Below are 12,368 nucleotides of genomic sequence, written 5' to 3'. Positions count from 1 at the left end.
GGAGAAAGGTCAGACAAAATGAGGTTCGGCAACAGGTCAGACGGCAGCAGTACAGAAACGTGAGACAAGAGAATAGTCGGAAACCAAGCCAATAGTCGATAACGGTACGGGATGGCGAAGTACAGAATCAGGAAGCAGAAGAGTAGTCAAGACAGACACAGAATCATACACGATAAATAAATCAAACAGTATAATATGTGTATATATTGGCGATAAACCAATATATAACACAATACCAGAGACAAGGCTGACTAGGTCTGAGTGCTGACACAGACGAAGTGTGACTGAAAAGCACTTCCTTATATACTGCCTGGGAGAGAAGGTGGAGAGAAGTCTCCACCCCAGGCAGCAACCAATCAGAGCAGGCTAAAATGTCAGCTGACCTCCAGGTCAGCTGACACGCTTTCTAAGAGTATAAAGGCGTGTCTGGCGTGCGCGCGCACCCCCTAGAGGCAAGATGGCAGAGCCCTGGTGAGCAGCATGCTGGTGAGTTTGGAGCAAACTGCTCGGACGGGTTTGAGCAGCGGATGCGGACGAATTTCCGCATCCCGCGTTGGAAGGTCCGCTTGCCGGACTGGATGCGACCACATTTCTGCAATCCATCCGGCGTTGCGGATTTTTCGTTACAGGGACACAAGACATCAACTCTACACTGTACATCCCCACACTATACACTTACAAGCTCTTTACATGCGTCTATGCAAAAGATGCAGGAGGAAAAATGGCCACAAAATAAAAAATAATAATGTTACCGATATTCTATCTGCTTTAGTAGAATATCTGTAATTTTATCAATATTCTACTATTACCCTCTGTACCCTAATTCTCATTGAACCCTCCCCTATCTATTTCCTAAACCTAACCACCCCCACCTACTCCTAACCCCAATAACCCCCACCTACTCCTGACCCTAACCAGCCTCACCTAGTCCTAACCCTAACCACCCCCACCTACTCCTGACCCTAACCAGCCCCACCTAGTCCTAACCCCAACCACACCACCTACTCCTGACCCTAACCAGCCCCACCTGGTCCTAACCCTAACCACCCCCACCTACTTCTAACATTTATCACCTCCCACTCACCAATACTTTAAATCAGAGTTTGGCTACGCTGTAGCCTAACTAAAGTGGACTACTGCTCCCAGCATGCCCGCCATTCCTACCACCGTTACTTTCCACAGGCCCCCAGAACCCTCTATTTTTTGGGGGGGCTCTAGCAGGTTTTAATAGGGGCGAGTATGGCGGCATCCAGGGGCTCCCGCCAAAATTGTCTGTTTTGCTTTATTTACAAATACACACATGCAGTAATATCAATATATTCACAATTTAATATTGATTGACAGTTTTTTTCTATGGATTATGTATTCCCAGTTCCTTTTACATCAATGGCTGAAGCAAAAAAATATGTTAATTATAGCAAGCCCTGATTAACCATTTTAGCCTTCTGGACGTAGAAGCTACGTCCAGAAGGCCATGTGCGCTCCCGCACGCTCCTACAGCCGTTCGCCCGCATGGACGCGCGCTCCCAGCCTCAGATCTTTAGCCCAGGAATCAATTAACCGGGAAATGGTGCCCGATGATTGATTCCTCTCCCTGGAAGAAAAAGTTAAAAACAAGGAACACCAAGAGCCCCAATAGTGTAATATGTACTGGTAAATGGTTACTAGATAGAGTAAATATTAATACTCACAAACCAGGGTTACCATTAGGCAACCACTGTAAAGGCAGGTGGGGAGATTTTCCTGACCCCACTCAGGAATAAGAAGTCGCTCTCTGTAGATGAGAAAAAAGGGGGTTCAACCCTCCACCCAGGGTGGACTCAATATTATGCAGGAGAACAGAGGCGCCAAAAGGATAAAAAGAAGCTAAATGAGCTTAAAAACCAAATTCTTGGTAAATAGAGGAGGTAGTGGTGGACTTACCTCCTCCAAGTAGACACACAACGACTGTAGTAAAGACAGTCAATATATTTTATTTATGAACTCCAAATATGCAACGCGTTTCGCAGGTTTGATCCCGCTTCATCAGGCAATAACAACGGAGCAATAGCATATGTGGTCAGTAGAAGAGAGGTGAGAGGTGCCTGGCTCTTCTACTGACCACATATGCTATTGCTCCGTTGTTATTGCCTGATGAAGCGGGATCAAACCTGCGAAACGCGTTGCATATTTGGAGTTCATAAATAAAATATATTGACTGTCTTTACTACAGTCGTTGTGTGTCTACTTGGAGGAGGTAAGTCCACCACTACCTCCTCTATTTACCAAGAATTTGGTTTTTAAGCTCATTTAGCTTCCTTTTATCCTTTTGGCGCCTCTGTTCTCCTGGAAAAAAAAGTGACTGCTTCTCTCGGAAGCCTCGCTTTTTCTGCCTCTTACGTCCCCATACGTCCTTCTAAGCGTACATGTTACGCTTAGAGTGATGTCATGTAAACAAACTCAAAGTTGCCAACTTGTGGCCAAAAAGTAAAACTACATCTACATGTAAAAAAAATAATAATCACATATTTACATAAAAAAATACTATTTACATCCCACCCTCCCAAAAATTCCCAAATAAAATGATTAATAAAAAAAAACTAAAAAAATTACAATAAAAAAAATAAAAGTTCATTATTTTCTGTAATGTACTGTTAAACATTAGAATTTCATATATTTTAGATTCATTACACACAACTGAAGTAGTTCAAGCCTTTTATTGTTTTAATATTGATGATTTTGGCATACAGCTCATGAAAACCCAAAATTCCTATCTCAAAAAATTAGCATATCATGAAAAGGTTCTCTAAACGAGCTATTAACCTAATCATCCGAATCAACTAATTAACTCTAAACACCTGCAAAAGATTCTGAGGCTTTTAAAAACTCCCAGCCTGGTTCATTACTCAAAACCGCAATCATGGGTAAGACTGCCGACCTGACTGCTGTCCACAAGGCCATCATTGACACCCTCAAGCAAAAGAGGGTAAGACACAGAAAGAAATTTCTGAACCAATAGGCTGTTCCCAGAGGGCTGTATCAAGGCACTTCAGTGGGAAGTCTGTGGGAAGGAAAAAGTGTGGCAGAAAACACTGCACAACGAGAAGAGGTGACCGGACCCTGAGGAAGATTGTGGTGAAGGACCGATTCCAGACCTTGGGGGACCTGCGGAAGCAGTGGACTGAGTCTGGGGTAAAAACATCCAGAGTCACTGTGTACAGGCGTGTGCAGGAATGAGAAGCACCTGACCTGGGCTACAGAGAAGCAGCACTGGACTGTTGCTCAGTGGTCCAAAGTACTTTTTTCGGATGAAAGCAACTTTTGCATGTCATTCGGAAATCAAGGTGCCAGAGCAGGGGAGGACTGGGACCTTTTGGCCTGGGGGGACAACACAAACTAGAGGCCCGTTTCACGGCATCCCCAGCCCAAAGCCATATCTTTCTTGTGTGAAAATCTTCAAATTGTGATGACTAACACACACGCACGCGCGCACGCACGCACGCACGCACGCACGCACGCACACACACACACACACACACACACACACACACACACTATGTACCTGATGCCTAACCCTATTTCTCCGCACAATCTACCTGTCTGTGTCTGATGCCTAACCTTAAAGGAGTTATCAGGCTTAAGTGCTACTTACCCAGGGCTCGTCTAGCCCCAAGCTCCCAGCATGTCCCTTGCCGCAGCTCTGCAGTCAGCTGTTCGCTGCTGCTGCCTCCCAGCCCCCGGCGATGACGTCAGGCCGACTGCGCCTGTGCGAGCGGCGCTGTCAATCACTGCCACATGGACCAGAGCGCACTGTGCAGACGTAGAACTACTGCGCCTGCGCAGTACACTCCGGTCCACGTGGCGGTGCTTGACAGTGCTGCTCGCACAGGCGCAGTACAGGCCGACATCCAGGTCGGACTGGTGCCATCGCCTGGGACTGGGAGGCAGCGGCAGCGAATGGCTGACTGCAGAGCTGCGGCGAGGGACATGCTGGGAGCGTGGGGCTGGAGGAAGCCCCGGGTAAGTAGCACTTATTTCATTAAAAAAGCCTGATAACTCCTTTAAACAACCACCCCCCCCCACACACACACACACACACAAACCTACCTACCTGGAGATGCCTAACCCCACTCCTGCCCATCCACCATACAAACTACTTGTCTGACACCTACCCCCCCTCCAACTACCTGTTTGACAGTGCCTAACTGCCTGCCTCCCCCCTCCCCTGCCGCCAATCACACCACAAGAAGAAAAAACGTTCCCCCTCAGGCCAGGGTCAGAATGGGGATGATTATCACACCAAAAAAAACTCAGAGGGCACTGGCCTGGGCAGAGAATTGAAATTGACAGCAGTAGCCGGCAGGCAGAAAAGTGTGAGTAACTCAGTGACAAGAAGGGAGAAGAAGTACAGAAACAAAATTTATAAAAACCACCTTCTCCTCTGGCCACCTGGACCCGACCTCCTCTATCCTCCTGTCTCCTCAGTCCTACACCTCCTCCACAGCAGCAAGCAGCTATAGGTGGCATCTCCAACTCCAAGCCCCCAGAGTGTCCGACTCCTCCAGCCAGGAAAGCCAGCCACTCGTAGCCGCAGCTCCAGGCCCCCAGCCACCCCAGCACAGAAAGCTGAAGAGTGAGACAGCTCACTTCGATGACACCTCAGGCACAGCAGCACAGGGGAGGACTGTGTCCGACTCCTCCAGCCAGCCACTCGTAGCCACAGCTCCAGGCCCCCAGCACAGAAAGCTGAAGAGTGAGACAGCTCACTCCGATGACACCGCAGGCACAGCAGCACGTTGCGGGCGGCAATGGCTCCAGGCGGGGGGCGGAGTCAAGCAGGGTCAACCCACCGGGCTGGAGAGGACCTAAGCTATTTGTGTCCTTGTGCCGCTCACATCCACCGCAGGCGCAGCCACGCACAAGGGCACACCACGGCCGGCCGCCTCAGCCCCTTCTCTGATTGGATACTTCAACTTGCCGGGAAATATCGCGCGAGGTTGCGATCCCCACTGCGAACCTGTCACCTGTGGTATGTCTGCGGCTGCTGCGTATAGCAGCGGCCGGCCCTAATTACTTAAGATTCGGGCGGCCCGGGGGGCAAATGCCCCCTGTCCCCCTGGGCCAGTCCTCCCCTGTGCCAGAGTCTGGAGGAAGACTGGGGAGAGGGAAATGCCAAAATGCCTGAAGTCCAGTGTCAAGTACCCACAGTCAGTGATGGTCCGGGGTGCCATGTCAGCTGCTGGTGTTGGTCCACTGTGTTTTATCAAGGGCAGGGTCAATGCAGCTAGCTATCAGGAGATTTTGGAGCACTTCATGTTTCCATCTGCTGAAAAGCTTTATGGAGATGAAGATTTCATTTTTCAGCACGACCTGGCACCTGCTCACAGTGCCAAAACCACTGGTAAATGGTTTACTGACCATGGTATTACTGTGCTTAATTGGCCTGCCAACTCTCTTGACCTGAACCCCATAGAGAATCTGTGGGATGTTGTGAAGAGAAAGTTGAGAGACGCAAGACCCAACACTCTGGATGAGCTGATGCCACGCTGCATTGAAGCAGTCATTTCTGCAAAAGGATTCCCGACCAAATATTGAGTGCATAACTGAACATAATTATTTGATGGTTGACTTTTTTAAAAAAAAAAAAAAACACTTTTCTTTTATTGGTCGGATTAAATATGCTAATATTTTGAGATAGGAATTTTGGGTTTTCATGGGCTGTATGCCAAAATCATCAATATTAAAACAATAAAAGGCTTGAACTACTTCAGTTGTGTGTAATGAATCTAAAATATATGAAAGTCTAATGTTTCTCAGTACATTACAGAAAATAATGAACTTTATCACAATATGCTAATTTTTTTAGGAGGACCTGTATTTACCTAAGGGTCTAAACTTTTTAAATATCAATGTAAAGATGAATTTTTTTTTATTATTATTATAAGCTTGTAAATAGTGATGGATGCAAAACGGAAAAAATGCACTTTTATTTTCAAATAAAATATTGTCGGGACATAGGGACATAATTTAAACGGTGTAATACCCGGGACTATTAGGCAAATACAATACGTGGGTTTTAATTATGGAGGCATGTATTATTTTAAAACTATAATGGCCGAAATCTGAGAAATAATGAATATTTTCAGTTTTTTTTCTTATTCTTCCTGTTAAAATGCATTTACAGTAAAGTGGCTCTTAGCAAAATGTACCACCCAAAGAAAGCCTAATTGGTGGTGGAAAAAACAAGATATACAGTGGTGTGAAAAACTATTTGCCCCCTTCCTGATTTCTTATTCTTTTGCATGTTTGTCACACTTAAATGTTTCTGCTCATCAAAAACCGTTAACTATTAGTCAAAGATAACATAATTGAACACAAAATGCAGTTTTAAATGATGGTTTTTATTATTTAGTGAGAAAGAAAACTCCAAATCTACATGGCCCTGTGTGAAAAAGTGATTTTCCCCCTTGTTAAAAAATAACTTAACTGTGGTTTATCACACCTGAGTTCAATTTCTGTAGGCACCCCCAGGCCTGATTACTGCCACACCTGTTTCAATCAAGAAATCACTTAAATAGGAGCTATCTGACACAGAGAAGTAGACCAAAAGCACCTCAAAAGCTAGACATCATGCCAAGATCCAAAGAAATTCAGGAACAAATTAGAACAAAAGTAATTGAGATCTATCAGTCTGGTAAAGGTTATAAAGCCATTTCTAAAGTTTTGGGACTCCAGCGAACCACAGTGAGAGCCATTATCCACAAATGGCAAAAACATGGAACAGTGATGAACCTTCCCAGGAGTGGCCGGCCAACCAAAATTACCCCAAGAGCGCAGAGAAAACTCATCCGAGAGGCCACAAAAGACCCCAGGACAACATCTAAAGAACTGCAGGCCTCACTTGCCTCAATTAAAGTCAGTTTTCATGACTCCACCATAAGAAAGAGACTGGGCAAAAACGGCCTGCATGGCAGATATCCAAGGCGCAAACCACTTTTTAGCAAAAAGAACAATAAGGCTCGTCTCAATTTTGCTAAAAAACATCTCAATGATTGCCAAGACTTTTGGGAAAATACCTTGTGGACCGACGAGACAAAAGTTGAACTTTTTGGAAGGTGCGTGTCCAGTTACATCTGGCGTAGAAGTAACACAGCATTTCAGCAAAAGAACATCATACCAACAGTAAAATATGGTGGTGGTAGTGTGATGGTCTGGGTTGTTTTGCTGCTTCAGGACCTGGAAGGCTTGCTGTGATAGATGGAACCATGAATTCTACTGTCTACCAAAAAATCCTGAAGGAGAATGTCCGGCCATCTGTTCGTCAACTCAAGCTGAAGCGATCTTGGGTGCTGCAGCAGGACAATGACCCAAAACACACCAGCAAATCCACCTCTGAATGGCTAAAGAAAAACAAAATGAAGACTTTGGAGTGGCCTAGTCAAAGTCCTGACCTGAATCCTATTGAGATGTTGTGGCATGACCATAAAAAGGCGGTTCATGCTAGAAAACCCTCAAATAAAGCTGAATTACAACAATTCTGCAAAGATGAGTGGGCCAAAATTCCTCCAGAGCGCTGTAAAAGACTCGTTGCAAGTTATCGCAAACACTTGATTGCAGTTATTGCTGCTAAGGGTGGCCCAACCAGTTATTAGGTTCAGGGGGCAATTTCTTTTTCACACAGGGCCATGTAGGTTTTGAGTTTTTTTCTCACTAAATAATAAAAACCATCATTTAAAACTGCATTTTGTGTTCAATTATGTTATCTTTGACTAATAGTTAACAGTTTTTGATGAGCAAAAACATTTAAGTGTGACAAGCATGCAAAAAAATAAAAAATCAGGAAGGGGGCAAATAGTTTTTCACACCACTGTAGATCAGTTCATTGTGATAAGTAGTGATAAAGTTATAGGCTAATGAATGGGAGGTGATAATTGCTCGGATGCATAAAGTGAAAACGACTGAAGGCTGAAGTGGTTAAAGTGCACAGAGATCTCAGCAAACAAACCTATGCAGAAGTTCTGTACAGCTGAAATATTCACACCTTCGCTGATATTTCTCATTAACTAATGTCACAGGGAGCACATAAGCTGTAAGAAAATCTCTAAGAAACACATGTAATGTGCAGATAAAACCACACAGAATTATGAAGCAGCGTGATGTCCACTTGAGAAAATTCCTTTTTAGACATGAATTTTTCCACCAACTTCCTATTGTGCCCAACATCTTTTAGAACAGGATTCACTTAGTGTAGCGCCCACACCTCTCAGCCGCTAGTCTGTCAAAGGTTCCCCAACCCCTTAGAAAAATGGTACATAATAATAAAAACAGGCTGCGCTAAAAACAATGGATTACTTTAATAGATAAAATCAGAGTGGATCTATTAATATAGATCCAATTGCCCTCAAATAAATGTATATGCATATACAATGGGCTAGGTTATGTTAGTTGTAAAAACTCAACAAGTAAAGAGCTGGGCTGCTGTGGACCCGCTATAGAACTAAAGTGCAGGATGCAAATAGATTTGCACTAAGCAGTGAATTGTACACTCATATCCGGAAATGGTTTCAATTACACATGTGCCCGTTGGAGCTCATTAGTATAATGTCAATGAATTCACAGTGGGGGGCCCCCATTGTGTTTATGGGTTAAGTCTTTGGTACGTCCTCATATTGAACTTCTCCAGTATGGGTTAATATCCTAAAGCGTGCAGTGCTTAAGTTATATACAGCTCACCCTTCCGGATCCGTGAGTAGTATTGTTATGCTGTACAGGGAGCCGCTCAATCTCACCAGCCCCGGCCGGTGGCTAGGTCAGAGAGTCTAGACGCAGGCTGATGTCGGGCCAAACGAGCCCGGCTCCCGTGCTGGCGGAGGCTGTGCGGGGCAGAGCGCCTGGTCAGAGATGGATTCACCGCGTAGTCCTGCGGCGCTGACAGCTCCGTAACTTGGCCACACCTCCTCCTCCTGTGTCCTGTGACGTCACAATAGCAGCCACTGCTGACGTTTCGGGAGAAACGCCTCCCTTTCTCAAAGCTAGGCTGCTCAGGAGGATCAGAGGCTCACTTATCAAGCCTCGCCTTCATGTTCAATTACTACTCCTAATCAAAAGCATATAAGTCTAAATCCTTATTCAATCCATGCGGAATCATGGAATTGAGATTAAAAATCCATAAAGTCTCTCTCCTCGACATTTTCAATAGATAATCCCCACCTCTCCAGGATTTATCCACTTGCTCAATAGCACAATATTTCGTTCCCTTAAAGGAACATCCATGTGTCATCTTATAGTGATCTGAGAGGGGATGTTTTTTATTTCCTTTCTTAATATTTGCACAGTGCTCATTAAGTCTTTCTTTTAGAGCCCGTTTTGTTCTTCCTACATAATGTTTCTGACAGGGACAGGTCAACAGATATATAACTCCCTTTGTGTCACAGTTAGTGACATCTCTAATCTTAAAGGTTTCATTGTTTCCCATTGCTGCGATGTCATAAATTCTTTCCACAGGTATGCAGGACTCCCGACAGGCCCTACAAAATCCACATCTCTTAAAGTACCCCTGTTTCTTCTTGGTTCTAGTGGTTTTTATAGTGGGCGCTAGTATATTGCCCAGATTTTTGGTCCTTCTGAAGATCATTCTAGGATTCTCGGGTAGAATTACGGTGAGTGACGGGTCTTCCCGCAGCAAATGCCAATACTTCCCCACTATGTTCCTAACTTTTGGAGCCTGGAATGAGTATTGCATAATTAGATTGGGCTGATGACTAACTAAATGAGTTGGTTTGTCTTTCACCTGTAATAGTTGACCTCTCTTTGTATCCCTAGCTCTCTCTCTAGCCTCCCCTATCAGTTCATCTGAGTACCCCTTGGATTTGAATCTGTCCTTCAAAATTTCTGCTTCCACCTCAAAGTCTGACATCTTAGAACAATTTCTCCTAAGCCTGAGAAATTGGCCACCTGGAATATTCATAAGCCATCGAAAATGATGACAACTGTCAACATTAATAAAACTGTTGGTGTCCACCGGTTTCAAGTATGTTTTAGTCAACAATTGCCCCCCTTCCACATAAACCGTAAGGTCTAAAAAATGAACCTGGTGCTGGCTACTCTCACTCGAGAACTTTAAGTTGTAATGATTGTCATTAATCCACCCCATAAATGTGTCAAGGCTGGACTTGGTACCACGCCAGATGAAAAAGGCGTCATCTATGAATCTCCTCCAGAGCACCAGGGAAGATCCGGGGCCCACTGGGCCGTGGAGGTGAAATTGTTCCCAGTGGGACATATATAAGTTTGCAAAAGAAGGTGCAAACCGTGTCCCCATCGCCGTCCCGGTGCTCTGGAGGAAATACTGGCCCTCATAATTAAAGTAGTTGTGCTGTAATATAAAGCGTATACTCTCCAAAACAAACTGGATCTGATCTTCCTTTAAGTGTTTGAATAAGGATTTAGACTTATATGCTTTTGATTAGGAGTAGTAATTGAACATGAAGGCGAGGCTTGATAAGTGAGCCTCTGATCCTCCTGAGCAGCCTAGCTTTGAGAAAGGGAGGCGTTCCTCCCGAAACGTCAGCAGTGGCTGCTATTGTGACGTCACAGAACACAGGAGGAGGAGGTGTGGCCAAGTTACGGAGCTGTCAGCGCCGCAGGACTACGCGGTGAATCCATCTCTGACCAGGCGCTCTGCCCCGCACAGCCTCCGCCAGCACGGGAGCCGGGCTCGTTTGGCCCGACATCAGCCTGCGTCTAGACTCTCTGACCTAGCCACCGGCCGGGGCTGGTGAGATTGAGCGGCTCCCTGTACAGCATAACAATACTACTCACGGATCCGGAAGGGTGAGCTGTATATAACTTAAGCACTGCACGCTTTAGGATATTAACCCATACTGGAGAAGTTCAATATGAGGACGTACCAAACACTTAACCCATAAACACCATGGGGGCCCCCCACTGTAAATTCATTGACATTATACTAATGAGCTCCAACGGGCACATGTGTAATTGAAACCATTTCCGGATATCAGTGTACAATTCACTGCTTAGTGCAAATCTATTTGCATCCTGCACTTTAGTTCTATAGCGGGTCCACAGCAGCCCAGCTCTTTACTTGTTGAGTTTTTACAACTAACATAACCTAGCCCATTGTATATGCATATACATTTATTTGAGGGCAATTGGATCTATATTAATAGATCCACTCTAATTTTATCTATTAAAGTAATCCATTGTTTTTAGCGCAGCCTGTTTTTATTATTATCTTTTAGAACAGCACAAGTGTTAGAATTCTGACAAGATTTCTGTTACACAGAAAAAGCTCATCTGCATTTGGTGCAACTAATATGGAGACAGATCAGTACAATTATTATTTTTTAATTTTATTTAAGGATCCGCAATACATCTGTTGTATTTCTCAATAATGAAAATCAACCAGTTTGGAAACATTTGCAATATCCAATACAGGCTCTGCTTGTTGCAACCAGGACAACCCAGTTCTACAAGTTGACTGTTTCCTTTTATGAGGTAACCATGGGGTTTCTGCATTTCAACATGTCCCTCATAAACCAGCCCTTATCCTGCCACTGTTCAAAATGCTTCTGACACTGTCGTCATGAAGACATTTGAGAGAGTGGTCCTCCTGTCCCTCCTCAAGCACACCACACTGGTCACACTGGACCCACTCCAGTTTGCATACAGAGCAAACAGTTCAACTGACGTCGCCATTAACATTTGCCTGGCGCTTATTACTGACCATCTGGACAGGCCGAACTCTCATGCCAGACTCCTTCTCCAGGACTTCAGTTCGGCCTTCAATAACATCTGCTCCCGTATTCTGCATGACAATCTCATGGAGCTCAAAGTCCACCCAGCTCTCTGTTTGTGGATTACAGACTTTCTCTCAAACAGGTCTCAGGTCGTTAATCTGGGTAACATCTTCTCCAGACCGAGAGTTACCAACATTGGTGCCCCTCAGGGATGCGTCATCTACAGCAAACTCCATCAAGATTATCAAATTTGCAGACAATACCACAATTGTTGCCCTTGTCAGGAATAACGACGAGCAGAATTACCACCAGGAGATTGACAGAGTTCGAAATTGGTGCATAGAGAACAGGTTAGTCCAAAACACAACAAAAACCGTTGAGATGGTCAACAACTTCAGGAAGTACAACACCACTACTCCACTTCCTATTGACATCGATGGCACTGAGGTTGCAAGGATACCCAGTGTCTGCCTGCTGGGCTTTAACATCTCTGATGACCTGACCTGGCGGGCAAACACCACCACGACCCTAAAAAAGGCACAGCAAAGGTTCTTCTTCCTTCACCAACTTAAGAAGTTCAGCATGGCCCAGGATCTTTTGCGGTCCTTTGACTCCACCACCATCGAGTCG

Source organism: Hyperolius riggenbachi, chromosome 4, assembly GCF_040937935.1.
Source record: "Hyperolius riggenbachi isolate aHypRig1 chromosome 4, aHypRig1.pri, whole genome shotgun sequence".
In the NCBI taxonomy this organism is placed as follows: Eukaryota; Metazoa; Chordata; class Amphibia; order Anura; family Hyperoliidae; genus Hyperolius; species Hyperolius riggenbachi.
The sequence above is the reverse complement of the archived record's forward strand: the minus strand, read 5'-3'. Positions refer to the sequence as shown.